We start from the raw sequence: 16,080 nt of genomic DNA, 5'->3' as shown, positions 1-16,080 counted from the left end.
CCAGCCAGGTATGAGCACATCCAGCAAGCCCCTGGTCCAGAACAACTCCAAGCAGAGGTTTACAAGCTAGGTACATCTGTTGGAAATTAACTGGTTTTGGAACTGCAAATACAAGGTCTTTAAAATTATTTTTTGTGTGCTTTTACAATTAAATCACTTTGATGAAAAATGTTACATTTGCAGGCCACTTGCTTGTGACTTAATATCTCCAGGTCTTTCCTGCTACTACAAAGGATTAAATAGGAAAGACACAGGCATGCTACTGGACATTCAGATGAGTGGTTTTCAAGATTTGCCTTTGTTCTGCAGAAGTTCTGTACTGCATATTATTTTAAAGTATGCAACCAACCATCAACACAGCAGGACATAATTTTTAAAGACTCCAAAGGAGCCAAGCATGTCAATAATCCAGGAATCAAGAGAAGACTCATACAGAATACACAGGAGATCAACTTGGGGGGGTGGGGGTGGGGGTGGTGTGTGTAAACTATTCTGTAGAAGAAAAATTAACACACAAAAAGGAAAGTTAAAGTAACATAAGGCTTTGCAAGGAACTGTAAGAGTTAATGCTCTCTCCCTCCATTAAGCACATCAAGAGTGTTCTTTTCCTAATGAGTTAACCTCTTATTATTCAAGTTTAATGGGGACATATATTTGTTTAACCCTATAGCCTCAGGAGTCAGAATTTCCTGGTGCTAATTACATGGCATATATGCAGACTCTTTGCTAGCAATGTGAAATGGCAATTCCTGCCAAACCTTGAAACTAGGAATCTCCAGCAAGCCTTGGTCTGCTTGACAGAAGAAATATACCTGAAGGTTGTAACTCCCCACAGGTCCTGAAGTCCAAATCCTGCCCTCATTGCAGGGTAGTGGACGACAAGCTTAGCACACATCTTACTTCCTATAGCTAGTTTGGACTTGTGTAAATTGAACAGGCATGATGCTGCCAGGAGAGAGCTTCACAAAGCAAGGCAACATTGCCTTTCCTTTATCAGGAAAGGGAAGTGATCCAGACAGATCACACACCAGTGTAGAAATTCCACCTGGGACTTCCTATTTTAACTCAAATGCACAAGGAAGTGACTGTGCATGCACAGCACACTCTGCTCTGCTAAAACAACCCTACCTGAGCTTGGGGGGGTTTGTTGTTGTTTGGTTTGGGTTGGGTTTTTGTTTAAAGAGAGAGTTGTTCAGCACTAAGCCTCTCAGGAAGAACAGGACCCACACTGTAACGAGATCTCCAGCAACACCAGAGTGCTGCTTTAAGCAAGAAGCCAGCCCAGGGGACTGGGAACATTAACTATGTCACAGAAAGCAGGGGGTACCTGTGGCCTGTATCAGCTCTAACTTGGGATCCAGCTCTTCTCTACACATTCCAGCTGTTTCACTTAACAATAGTCAACAGGAACAAGAGATGCAAGGGCTTAGGGATGAAGACTGTTACCTACCTCCTCCAATGACCTGCTGGATGAGATAGGACATATCCCTTCCCTCCTCCCTTTTTTCAGGTTTTCTACTTCTGGGCAGTACAGACTCCCAACCTTTTGCATGGAGCTGTCTTTGTCAAAGGAGATGGTCAAAGTGCAGAGTTTCACGTCCACCCACCACTAACCTTGCATGCAAACCCCATCCAGCCCTCTGCCCACCCTATGTGGGCCCAAAAACACAGTTGCTGTGTTTCCAAGGTCCTACAAAACAGGAGAAGGCCCAGCAGAGCAAGGTGCTGCAGGTCTGTGTTTCCAAGATGCTTGGGCAGCAAACAGGACATGCTGTCCTACAGCATGACTACCGCCATCATACACCCCACTCACCAAGGGATGGATATACGATCCCAACTGACATGTGGACAGCGGTGCCCATGGGACATGGATACACCCCTCCCACCCCCACCCCCCCAATCAGACAGTGCTAGTTGTGGAAGGGAAGGAACACATTTAGCCCCTCACAAATCTCCTCCCTGAGTTTTTGCAGATAAAAGCAGACACTTTGGTAAACACAAATACCTTCAGAGCCAAGGTTACCCTGTTTTTTCTTTTGTCTGTTTGATGATCATGCAGGCCCAGAAGAGCATAAATCCCATGACAGTAACACAACAGATGTATGAATATGCAGAGGTATAGATACACAGCACACTGTAGCAGTTCCCTCGAAAGTGATGTCCTAAAAGCAGCCCCTTAGCCCACTTATTGTTATCCCAACAGAGAAACATTAAGTTACAATTTGAGGGTGAAGGCAGACATGCAATAAATATCCTATTTTTTTGTTGTTTTTTTCATGATGCAAGTCTCAGTTCGTTTAAACAAAGAACAGCAGCTGTCTTTGGTAGTCTAACAGATTCAACATCTCCCCTCCACCTTAATTCTCTGCTAGATCAGGGCACTCAAAAGGAAGGAGGCTACTTGCAGCAGCACAGTGGTTAACAAGAGGCTGAATTTCCACTTCATAATATGATATCCTGAAATGACAGCAAAGGAGAAAGAGTTGCTTCTAAAATGGGAGACCAGTTCCAATTGCCTCCAGTACACAACAACACATGAACTCTGACCTCCTCTGGATCAGGGAAGAAGCTGTACTTAACTCTCTGGTAGCTAAACTACACCCTGAAGTTGTGTCTGTCTTTGCCATTTTAGGTTGCAGACAGGACCACCCAGGAAAGCCAGCCAGAATACATTTAGCACTCAAACTTAGTTTCCCTTCCAGTAGATGGAAGGTACACACAAAATGCCCTTTTAATCAAATCATGGAGATATCCCTGGGCCTGGAAAGTTGAGACTAGTAGAGTCCCACCAGCACCAACAGAGCAGAGCTGCAGGTCCAGTGGCCACCTCCTTTGGACAGTCGCAAGAAGCCACGGTACTTCCACCCACTTACACATCAGCTGAGCCTACCATCACTGCACTATTTCTATCCTGCTTATTACAATGAATAAATATATCAATAATTAACAGCAAGTAAGAAGATGATTTGCACTTCTGTAGGGCCCTTCCTCCAAGGAGCTCGTTAACGGCACAACAGCCTTGCGAGAGCCATTGTTCTCCCATTTCACAGATAGGGTCCTCCACCCCATCCAGCAGCGGAGAGCCTCCTCCAAGGGCCCTGGAACAACCCACCAGCAAGGAGAGGCTGATGCTGAACGCCCATGCTCTACCCACCAGGCTGCACTTCATTTAGGGGAAAAAATGCCAACAGCACAGGCTGTGCTCCCAGCCACCTTAAGAGCAATGATTTCCTTTAAAGCCCTCTTCCTGTGAGAGAAGCAGGTTCCTTTTTGCTGTGCAACACTGTGAAAAGACAAGATTTTTGGGGTGGTGGGCAAAGTCGAGCAGAAGGGGAAAGTGGTTATTTTTAAATAACCATATAGCCATGCATGGCTTGTGAACCATGGTTAATTTAATACCCACACGTACTCATTAGAGCTATTCATGCGCCCACTGCAATCAGCTTGTTTACACACTTATCAATGACAACTTCCAGATTATTACTTTAATTAAGAAAACCCCTTCATTCGTTGGGATTATATTGCCGAAACACTTTCTTTTCCACTGGGGGAAAACTAGCACTTACAGGAAGACAACGAGCTAGTCAGTACAGCTGCCAGTTGCTACGTGGAGTTCATGCTTCGAGGAGAAAGAGACACAGTGAACCAACATCAGATGCCTCTGCCACAAACAGTGGAAGACAGGACTGCGACGAACCAGGACAGGCCAGTTGCCAGTTATACGACCTGCAGCCAGCGCCCGATAAGTTTTACAGCAAATCCCGTGGGACTCGCTCACTTCTTGAAGGACTGTCCTGTCAGGAGAAGACCTGCAGCATCTTTACACCAGGCCCTGGCGCTCCTGCTGTTTCCCGGCGCCCTACAGCAGCGTGTCACAGGTATGCTAAAACTCAGGTGCCCCCACGGCCGGGCTACTGTCCGTGTGCACGGGGCCGGGTTCTCCTCAGGCAGGGCCGGGCAGGACACCGGGAACAAGAGGGAGCTGCCCTCAAGCGCAGCCGCCCTCCCTGGCTTTGCTGCCTCAGTGCGAGAGGGCGGAGGCCCCACAGTGCCCTGGGGGGACCAGGTGGCACACCACCATTGGTCAGAGGGGCACCGCTGGCGGTTGGCGATTGGCTGGCCAGGACAGATGTCAGCGTGGGATTGGTCGGGCACACCCGAGCCTCTCCCTCCGCCGCCTTTGGGACCCCGCGTCCCAGGGCCCGGCCGCCCCGTCCCGGCTGGCTCTGGGCGCTGCAGCTCTCCCGCACCCCTGCCACGTCCCCACAGAGGGAATTTGTCCCGCACCAGTGCCCACAGGCGTGTGGGAGCAGCAGTGGCCACCCCAGGCCTGGCCAGGCCCCCTCACCAGGGACGTGGACCCAGCCCCGCGGGGCCAGGCAGCGAAGGCCAGGGCAGGCCCAGACCCAGACCCCACGAGCTACGGAAGCGCCTCGTTCCCACCAGCCCCACAGAAGTTTGTACTGGGGCACCAGATCCTCAAAAACCTGTTACAGATGCTCCCCGGGGGTGTCGGCTCAGGAGAGAGCCCTCCAGGAATGCCAACAGCATCGGGGCCGTGAGGAAGCCGGCCGGGAGCCATTGGTGCCCAGCACCGACCGGTGCTGCTTGCTCAGGCCCCACACGAGCACCTCGGCACCGACCGTCTGGTGACCTGCTGGTAGATGAAAGTTGAATACAAGTTGACCTGATTTTATCACAGTAATAAAATAATGCCTTACAGATCCTGTCAGACACCAAGTTCACAACAAAACCGCCCGCGAGTCAAAATTATCATCCAATTATCTTCAGTTTCAGCTGGAGCAGGACTCAGCTGCAAATGAACAACTGATTAACAACTGGTTAACTCCACCAGCATTTCATAACATCCTCAAGTACTATCTCTCAGCGGCAAGATATGTGACATTATTTCCCAGGAGGGGATTTTAACATTGTTACCATTTTATAGAGCTAAAAAGGCTGTGTTAATAAAATGCATAATTGAAATTTACCCTTCTTTTCATACTAAGAAGCTATAAAACTTTTGCACTGTCTGTCCTAAATATTTTTCTATTCTACAGCTATAACTGTTTCCCCAAACAAGTTTTAAACGGACACATAAATCAGTGTATTTCTTCAGCAGCTATTTCTGTAAAGGCAGTCAAGTTAATCTAGGTTATGGCATCTGACTACAAAGTATCCTACAGATTGCTTTTATACATTTGCCAAATACTTTCCAAAATGCTGCATGGAATAAGTAATAGATAAAGAACATAAACTCTGAAAAACACTAAAAAAAAAAAATTTGTCTATTTTTTCCAGCTCACCAATTCTTCTCTGTGTTTTTTTCCATGCATAGTTCCAATTTTCCAGTATTCATCTCAAAATCCACTTTTCCTCCTTCTTTTTTAAAATTAAAACCTCAGCTTGTGACACAGAGGAGATTCTCTCACACTCTCAGCAGACTGTAATAACAAGTTGTTGAAAGAAGAACCTTGTATGAACTGGTGTGAACGAAGGTGCCTAGCTCTCAGAGCAGGCGCTGCACAGTCTGTGTATGAGCAGGAGTACTCCAGCCAGCCACCAGTGCCTCTTCGGTCTGATTTTCCTCTACGTTATCCAAGGTTTGTTCTACAAGCTAAAAGACAGAACAAGCTAAATCACTTACTCCATCCCCCCTCCCCCTCCTGCTTTCATTACAAATTTGTACTCATCTTTAATACTGACACAAAAGTAATTGAACTACCTGGGCAAATTTTGTGCACTGCTGCCCCAGACCACAACAGCTTGGGTTCAGTAGTAAAACATCCCCCAAATTTAGCAAGCCTCTACTTCTCTCCACACAGAGTCACTGCTCCAAAGAATTCACATCCCAGGAGATTCAGCCAGAGCCCTCAGAGCATCAACTTCTGGAAGCAAATGACTTTATATTAATAACAATCACGTCTATTCTCTGTACAACGAAGCACTGTCAAAATCTCTTTCCAGGCTATTAGTGGGTGGCTACAGAGTCATTTGTAAATACATGTCTACACTAACAATTCAGGAGATCCTGAAGAAGTCCACCAGAGAAAACAGGTCTGTTCGCATATGCAATGCTGCCTTTCAGAGCCAGATCTGACTTCAGGAGGTGTCCTAGACCTATTAGCTCTAGCCCATGACCCACACATATATTCAACTGAAGTTATTTTAATTTCAAGGCTCTGTCTCTAAGCTCCCATTCCTGGGATCAAGGCTTTGCCCCGTACATACAATTACACATATAGCCCCAGGTTAAAAAGCGTTGAGTAGGGGCAGGAAATCTATGAAGCCTCCTCCCCTCTGCAAGGCAGGAACTTTGCACTGAGGGTCACCTCCCTGCTCTGGCATACGCTGCTGGAGGGGCTGGCACCCAGCTCGCCTGCTGCCAAGCTGCTGTTCCTGTAGGAAAAGACAAGAGCTTTGTGAAAAAAAGACAGGCACTTGCTGGTATTTTATGCCTACAGAGTCCTCGGTAGATGCAGAACTTAAGCAGCTTCTGAAAACTTCTCAATTCTTTGTCTGCCAGGTGGGAGACGAGGAGGGGTGGGTTATTGTGACCAAGTTACAGGAGTCTTCCGATAGAAAAATCCTTCTTTGGGGAGTTCACTAATGCATAGAAAACAGCCCAGGATCTCTAATTCTGGTGCCGTAGCTTGGAAAGGGTGAAGAAACACCAGTCTGAAGACTCTGATGGACAGAACAAAACAAAATGTAAATATAACCCACATTCCACAACAGAAATGCCCAGAACAGCCTCCACTGATCCAGCCTGCTTCTCCCAGTGCCAACGGGAGCACTGCCATCCACTTGGATGGGATTACGGCTCAGCTCTAGATAACTAGCTCGAGTGGAAACCACAGAACATGCATTGCAACTGGAACTACAAGGCAGAAATAGAAAGCTATGGGCCGAATTCTGTCGCCTTTATTCAACCTTCCTTCCTCCACCTCAAGCAAGCACAATCCTGGCCACTAAACCAGCCTGTTTGCTGCCTAGCAGATTCTTGGTCTTTGACGCTGGATACCCAGGATTTACAAGCCATGTTTAGACATAAATAGCGATCAGTCTCTAGGCAGGATCACACAAGGGCAGACCAAGCGAGGCAGCCCAGCACTGCTGACACCGATTAAGAAGGTCTACTCGGAGGAGCGAACCAGCAGGAGGCTAAACCAGTGCTGGCACAGCACTGGCACCAATGCCAAGTGCAGCAGAAAGAGTAAGACCCAGTGAGCTCCCCCAGCATGAGAAAGGTTAGATGCTCTGGGCACTCGCAGTGCCCCAGATGTCAGAGCGGATCAGTGCCGGGGGTAGCAGGGGTGCTGCGATCCTGGGGTAGGGCTGGATAACAATGCAGGGCACAGACAGAGCAAGGGCTGGTCATTAAAGCTTGAATAGGCAGAAAGGAAAAGGAATCTCCTAATCATTTCCTTTAGCCATCTCAGCTCCCCTCCCATCCTTTCCCCCCCTCCTGGCCTTTTGAAGATGCTTGCTAATAAGTGTTAACGAGTTGCCTGACAAAGGAGGAGGAGGAGGGGGAGGGGGAAGACACTAGTGAGGAAGAAAAGGGACCAGACAGAGGTCTGTGAATGCCATGGTGGACTCTGGATGTAAAGGATCCCCGGGACAGGACCCCCACCCCTGGCAGGCTCATTTCAAGAGCTGACCTCTCTGACTGAGCTTTTTTAAATTTTTTTTTAATTTTTTTTTTTTGCACACCACATGTCTCCTTTCCTTTCTTCCAGTCCATCTGAGACACGCCTGCAGCCCGCACACACCAGCTCACCACTGTGTGAGTGCTGCCACCTTCTTCAATTCCACCACTTGTTTTCTCTCTCTCTCCCCCTCCATTTCAGACCTCTCTGATGTGAGCCAGGCCACAGCTGTGCACATTAAAACATCCTGGGCTGCCCTGTTTACCCTGTCCTTTCTGCCAGCCACAACAAGAACATGACTCTCCCACAGCCCAGGCAAAAGACTCACAGAATACTCTGCATTCTCCAACCACCTCTAGAGCAGCTGCTCTTTCCACCTTGGAGGATTCACCATCTTTGTCCGATTTACCCCTTGCAGCCTTAAGTGCTGGTATTCCCATTCCCCACAGCACTCACCCTTTGTACGGAGGGGTTGTACCTCCCACCAGAGCTTCCCTCTGCACACAGGATGCTGCTATTCCTCTGCCCCTCTGGGAATAATTTATTTTCTCAGTATTTCACATCACTTTTGCACTGGACCAACAACTACAGAAGGCTGTGAGAGAACAGAGAATCAGGCCCAGCATCTTTTCCCGTGAGAGAGTTTATCTCAGCCAGTTTTATCTCAGCCAGCTTCTGGCATGACTCCATTTGCACGGCTCCATCACCTGAGCTGACCAGTCTGCTTTTTCAGTTAGTAACTGCAACACCAGAAGGATGCCCCAGAGCCTGAGGACCACAACTTCTTCACTCTCACCTTAAAGAAGGGAGCCCTTCATTGCAAAGCAGCATCTCAGCCCCTTTGAGAAGCACCACCAGGACGCCAAAGAAAAGTGCAAAGCGTAGTTTCCCTCACCCAAGTCTGTAACAACAGCCTGAGACACCACTTCTTGCAGCCAAAGCCCCCAAACAGCAAAGCTGCTCCTCTAGCAGGCTCTTCTGCTAAGGCAGTCTTTTACATAGCCCCCAGCCAAAAGCTGGCCCATCTCTACTCTTCCACAAATCACTACCTGCTGTACAGGTCTTCCTCTAGTTGTTACCAAGGGGCTCATTAACTCCTTCCCTGCCAGCCACTGGAGGTTTGTCTAGCTTATGACAGCTCCCCATCTGTATCTCCTCTTCCCAATGCTTCTGAAATGAAAAAGGTCTCTCCCTGCCATAAACACATATGGGGCCCTACCTACAGAAGAAGGTCATCTGGCTGTTCGCTTCATTTGGAAAATCGTTGCCTTCATTTATATTCCTCAATGCAAATGTGAGCTTCCAAACGTACAAAGTGGTTCAACTGGAAATCTCAGCCCTGAGGAATCTCCCCCACCTGCAACTGTCCCTATTGACTACAGACCTCTCCCCATTTCTTGTGCCAGCAGAGAGAAGGTGAAGCCAGACTCACCCCGGCTATAATGCCATTAGGAGATATTTGTGCCAGCTGAATCCAGCTTCAGTGGAGTTACAGAGTAAATGAATTTGACCCAGAATTTTTCTTCCTACAAAGTACAACTGAGACCCTCGACATATGGATATTTCTTAAGGAAGTGATTTTCTGAGAACAATAGTGAACTTGAAGAGACTGACAATGCCTCTTTAGTGGTTTGGCTAGTAGAAGAAGGTTATCAAGTTGTCCCAGGGAAAAAAAAAAGTGAACTCTGAACTAGATATGCAATTTTTGAATTGCCAGAAAACCATTGATTTAGTATCTAATCAGATCATTGTGTTTTTACTCATTCATGCTCAATTCATCAAGAAAAGCGGTTCATTAATCTAAAGAACTAGGCATAAAATTTATATATCGACTACTCTGTTTTATTGCCAAAGCCTACTGTATTATACTTCAGTTTTATGTGCGTTATAATAAAAAGCATGTGTGAATTCTCATATTTTAAAACAGTTGTGCATCCGTGTGGTTTGAGTTAATGTTTTTGAAAACATAGTCTCCACACGATGCTATCTGAAAATAGAATCTGCCTATGATAAAACTTTAACTCTTGAGATGTGCTATAATAGCATTTTGTGATAAAAAGAAATCCATTTTTGGAAAAGGGGCTTTAGCCATGTGCTCAGAAAACATTTTAAAAAAATAAAGCTTCTAAGGAGGCAAAGTAAAGACCAATTCACTGCAGTACAAAACAATCTCACCTCCACCGACGAGAAGAAATACTTTAGACACTACAGCATGTGGAAAAAATTGGCAATCCCAGCCAGGTTGAAAGGCTAGGGTGAGTACATCAATAATCAATCCTTGTATCTTATCCAAGAAGGGGAAAAAAAATATTTCAGCCCAGGTACAGTTGCGTGTGCATACTATATACTGGGAAACTGGAAACATGCTGTTGGCAAATGGCAGAATTAATCTCTGTATTCTTCATAGATAATGAAGTCTGCAGTTGCAAGAGGTTTATGAAACAAACGTTTGTTCCCATTTAACTGAGTCTATTTATCAACAGTAAATATCAGCAGCAGAGATAAGAATAATATCCAGTTTGTATTTTTCAGGACACCATCAGAGAACAAGACCTCCTGCAAGTAATGAAAAGAAGATGAAGGTAAATGAAGCTCTAAATATTTGTGCAACATAATATTCACATTACTTATGTGCTGAAGAATAGTACTTATGTCAAATGATGGGTATTATTTTAACCATTTGTATTTCCATATTTTTTAGACTGGCTGTGTGTACTTTGAGGATGTCCTAATGCAAGAAGCAGCATGTTTACAATGCTTGGCGTCTGTCATATAAATAGAAGTGATACACCATCTTCATTTGCTTCACTGGTAACAGGTGCTACCATCTCTAGTCTTCACCAAAGGTCAAATGCAGCTTTCTTAGAAATACTGAGCTCTATTATGCTAACAGACTTAAACGCAAATGGTTTTTTCTGCTGAGGGAGAAGTCTGTTTAACAATCAATGTCACAATATGGCCTATTGTTAGAACAAATTACCCAGTCCATTAATTACACAGCTATCTTTCCATCAGCTAGAAAAAAATACCCCCAATTACATACACATACTAAGCAACCTGTTGTTGCAGTATGGCCAAAATGAATGGTGATGTAAAAAACAACAGTGTAACTCCCCTGGCTCTCCTGAAGTTAAACCAGGATGCTTTTGGCCCATTTGTCAAGGAAGTCAGCGCTCGTCTTGGGTGACTGATTTTTAGTGACAATTCCTAAGTAGCTGTCATATTCTGAAGTTGCTCACCCTGCCCTCCAGGGACAAGAGGCCGGCTTGAATTAATATTTGTGTCCAAGCAGTGGGAGCCTGACTCTTGCCCTCTTGCCCTGGGGTGCAGAACCAGTGCCAAACCACCATCCTGATGAGCTTGTTTGGTTGTAGCACCTAGACATTGTAGTCATGGATGTCCTTGAGTCAGGACCCTGCTTCTCAACTATCTTTGTGTGTAAACCAAGAAATCCTGCAACTAAGGACCAGAACCTGGAGCTTCCCCTTCCCAGGAGAGACACCTAGGCTTCTGAGTTCATACTAGATCACATCCTGAGGCTCCAGCAAGATCTAGAGGTATTACATTAATGAACTTCTTAGCAAGCCATGCATTGCACGGTGACAGAAACTCCAGTCCCTGGTGATATGTGTCAAAGCTTCAGTATGCTTCAAGTATGTTCAAAATGACACTCAGTCATACAAAACACAGTCATCTTCAGAACATTTCTGGGTAGTCACAAAAGAAATAGCTAGGACCGTACATCCTTGTTTTGTTTCCAACTGTTAAGACTTCATTATTCCACCCAAGCAGCTGCTAAAAGGAACCCAAAGCTTCATATGGAAAGAGCAGCACAGACAGTAGATTACAACCACTGGAAGACTGGGGACCTCATGAAAAATGAGCGTATGGTTCCCCCTGTGATAAGATTTGAGAACTCCAGCAAAGCCTCGAAACCCTTCTGTCATGTCTGGTTACCTCCACTGCATAATATGCCCCTCAAAATATGTTCGTCTTTTGTGCAAATGGGAAATCTTCACTCCCGAGTGAATCTTGGGCAGTATCTAATGACACAGCGAAGCAAGCCCAGCACGCAACCTTCCACAGGGTGTTCAGAGCAACAGATGAACGTATCAGTGGTATGTCTGCAGGAAGAGGCACAGACAGACACACATTCTCCTGCCCCTCAGACAAGATTACTAGCCGAGACTCAGCACCATGCTATGTTAACTCTTCCTGACCAAGGCTGTCCTGGGTTTAACCAGCTCAGAACAGGCAGCAGGAAATGGGGCTGCCTGCGTATGCCCTGAGGGATATAGGCGATATCTAACAAAGACTGCAGCCCATATCAGATCTGCATTCACGGGACTGGAGCTTCCAAAGTGGCAATGGAGAAGCGATACCTTTGCCTAATGATTCCCACCTGGGCTCACACTAAAAAGTCACAAGATGAAAACAAGCTACAGTGTATGATGCCTCTGATGTTGTTTCCCTTTGCAACCTCTCTGGTTAAATCCTGCTCTTAAGGTATGTTGTTCACAATTATGATACAAATGACTTGTGGTATGTATTTCAGCCAATCCATTGCAACAATTACGTGAGAGGATCCACTGTTCACAGAGCACTATTATGCAGTGAGTTTGGAGACCTATATCGCAGCACACTGCATCATACCTGAGCAGTACAAATGAGCTCCATCAAATACCTGGTTTTGTCTTGGTTAATACATCTATTCAGCAAAGCAGGCACCATCAGGAAGATTTAAGCATATACATAAAACTAAGCATACATCTAAGAGCTTTACTGAATACATGTCCCTTGCAGCCTTGTGATAATCATGTATGTATCTTTGCAGAAACAAAATGTTAATGAGTATTCGTCAGAATCCTTTTTGCTTCACATTAAAAATACTCTTTGTGCAAGTGTTCCCAGGAGAACAAGGAAGAGAGGATGGAGACTCCACAGCTCTCTGAAGGCTTTTATACAGCATTCATCCTATTTTGTCCAACTCAATAGCAGCTTCTGCTTCAACCACAAGCATACGTCACCATCACCACTACCCCCTAAAAAGGCAGATATGGATTCACACTAAAAACGACTGTGATGAAGACAAAATTGGCTGAGTATCATCATGTAAAGATGGACAGAATAGACGGAGTGGAGACTGTAAAAGAAAAATGATGAGTGAACAAGAGTACAGGCAAAGAATAAGAGCTGAAAGCCAAACCCATTTAAATAAGCCCAATGACAATCTCAGATAAAGACTGCTTTTGGGCAAGGGCTGGCTGAAAGAGGCTTGAAGTGGGAACAAAAACTGACTCTTGACGTTTTGCTTACTGCAGTGTCCAGAAGCTGGTGCATCCTCTTGGTGAAGACGTAGAATCATATCAAAGTCATTTCTGTTTCCCCTCTTACAAGCAAACAAGCTGCATGCCCCCAGTTTTGACTAACCACCTGATTTGAAAGCAGTGAGGCTCCAGAGCAGGCAGCCAGAGCGACTGTTTTCCCTCAGGGAGCAGAAATGACATTATGCCTGAAGTTAAAGACATTGAGGCCAAAGAAAGTCTGTGTCTGGACTTTAGGTTCATGCTCACATGTTAACAGGTTTCAATGCAAACCTAGGGACATATGGTGTCCTTGACTCCAATGAGTCGAGTTTTACTAGACAGTCAGTAGTGTGACACCATCCCCTGGCACTTAGCCACATCCTGGGGCTTTTCAGCTCTTCTCAGACATTTGGGTCCCAAAAACAAACAGCAACGTTTGTTAGGACTGGCTGTGGAGGGTCCCTGGGGAATGCCCTCCACCACCCTTCCCACGGTGGGCACCCTGCATTTTCCAGCTCCCGCAGCCAACAGGCTTTGAGTTTCAGGCTCTGGGCTCGAATTAATGGCCACGACTTCTATGACAGTCACTCGGGGAAATGCACCACCGGAGCAAACACTTCCCCAAATATTCCAAGGGCTCTGCAGCATCTCCTGACAAGCATTAGATACAGGGAAGTTTGAAAGTCAAACTGTGCCCTCAGAAAGAGTGGCCATTTTGCTGTGATAATGCCATGCAGGCAGCATCTCTCCACACCACATTTCATGCAGTCCCAGTGGTGAAGCAGGACACGGATTCCCATTATTAGCAGCTCTCCAAAGTACAAGAGACAAATTATTGCCTGGTAATAATTATTAACGAGAAGAGTCTTTTGTACTCTAAGATTTTTGTTTACCGCCTTGCATTGCAAAAAGATTTTGAATTATCTCCCAGCCAAAGGAGCGGAGACACAGGTACCGAGGCGGCACCAAAAAGCGCTCGTTTGAACCAGGCACAGCTCAGCTCCGCACGGCTGTCACCATAGCACGGTGCAAGCAAAGCCACCAACCCACTTTGCACAGATCTGCTCTTCAAACGCGAGGAGCCCTGGCAGTTCGAGCGCAGCCACCACTGGAGGGATTTGGCAGCGCTCTCGTTTGCTGTTTTACGTCACTCCCCGAAGCCAGGGCTCGGACTTCCCAGGCCTGTCTCCTAACTGCGGGAGCGCGGTGCCCTCCCGAGCCCTCCCCACCCCTCTCTCAATGCCCTAAACTGACTGACGGAATTAGATTTGTGGAGTGAACTCAGTTGCTTTTGATCTCTATTCAAGGTGCCATCAAGGGATCTTAATAGGTAGTATCTTAGCAAACGCTTTAAGGCCTGAAACCGTCATTAAAGAAACTCCTGATTCTCACACTTGTCTGAAAGAATAGAGGAGCAAGCTGGCTTCAAATGCCAGTTGACAGATGGGAAGACATATGGACTATAGGATTGCTGATCTAAAGAGTCAGAGCCATGGTCAGGCGGAGGAAACATACATCTTTATTTTGATGTTGGCCTCAAAGGGAAGAGGTCTGAGCCAACAGAAAGGGGAAAGGGCAGAAAATATCACAAGTCTGAGGCCAGGATTGCTTTGAACTCGAGGACAAATATACTAAACGGTACCAAGTTGACAAAAAGGCTTCCTGACACTCCGTGTCTACAAATTTAGCAGTCTGACCCATATAGCTGCTTGATGCGTTTTCAGTAACGAGCCGAGTGAGGATCAGTAACGCTGATGCAATCTCTTGTGGCACCCAAGAAGTTTGTCATTTCTTCCAGCGCCAGCTATTCATGGAGCCCCGGCACAGAGCGGGATGGAGGCACATGGGGGCACTTTGGGTTAAAGCCCCCGTGATCCTTCTGCCAGTCTTTGGAGGGGCTACAGAAGTACAGGATCACCCCATGCCACAGACCAGTGGACCCCTGCAGATCATCGCTTCTTGAGTCCCTTATTTGTTTCTGTACTGGCTCTATATGGAAAAAAGTATGACCCCATCCCAACTCATTAACATTGCGCATAGCATTTTCTGTAAAACTCCCCCTGGGACACTTAACTGTATTCCTTTCCAGCACTGAAAAAATGCTCAGGATAAAGTTTAGACATTTGGAGCCTTCTGCTGAATTTAAATGGCTGTGCGAGGAATCCATGAAACAAATGAAGGGACAGATATCCTATTTTCTTCCCAGAAAAAAGCAGGGCCTTTTAGTTCACTGTCTTTCTTCATGTCGTCTTTTTATCACAAGTGTGCACTGATGAAACTACTTTAATGCAGTCTGTTCCAAGAGATTAAATTGAATGTCTGTGTAGAGTTTCAGGGCTCAGCAGCATAGCATGGCAGCTTCGTTTCACATCTCCGGGACACTGGGCAGGCATAAAAATAATTGCAGACTCAGAAACGATCAAGGAATGTATCCCGGCTGCAACAGATGCTGTATTAAAAGGAAAGACAAAAGCCAAAGTGCATAATGAATTTTAAAAGATTTCTTTATCAAACATGTCATTTGTTTGAAGGACTGAATTGCTGGCATCAGATGTGGCAGATCAGCTTGTTACCAAAGTGAAACATGAGGACTGCTACGCAATGGCAATTGATGAGTCAATTGAAATCACTGATGTTGCTCAAATGCTCATCTTCATTTAATATGTCAATGGTCAGAAGTTAACCAGAGACCTTCTGTTTTTGTCGCCACAGAAGCAAACCAAAGGCTACAAAATACGGTGTGCTAGCACTGAACCTCAGAGGCCCTAATATACTTAATGGGAGCTGACGCTCTAGCTACAGTTGTCTGTGAAAAATAATTTCTGACAAACCCCTAACAACTAAACTCAGGCTCGTGAGCATCAGTGCCTTGTCCATCAAACCGTACTCTGAGCTGCATTAAAAGCAAGATATTAAAATGGCATTAGATTACCCAGAAACACAGTCGTCTGTCTAAGGCTGACACCTATTCCTTGTGCTGATTATTTCAGCTTTCTCTTTATGGGAATGTTGTTGAAGGGAACAGTTTGCTAAGTATTCGGGTGGTTTGTTGATCGATAAAAATACAAATAATGCTTGGTAAAAATAGAGAAAGCTATTTTAAAAACTTCCCCCCTCCAAAA

This window comes from Buteo buteo, chromosome 22, assembly GCF_964188355.1.
Source record: "Buteo buteo chromosome 22, bButBut1.hap1.1, whole genome shotgun sequence".
Lineage (NCBI taxonomy): Eukaryota > Metazoa > Chordata > Aves > Accipitriformes > Accipitridae > Buteo > Buteo buteo.
Note: the sequence above shows the minus strand (reverse complement) of the source record.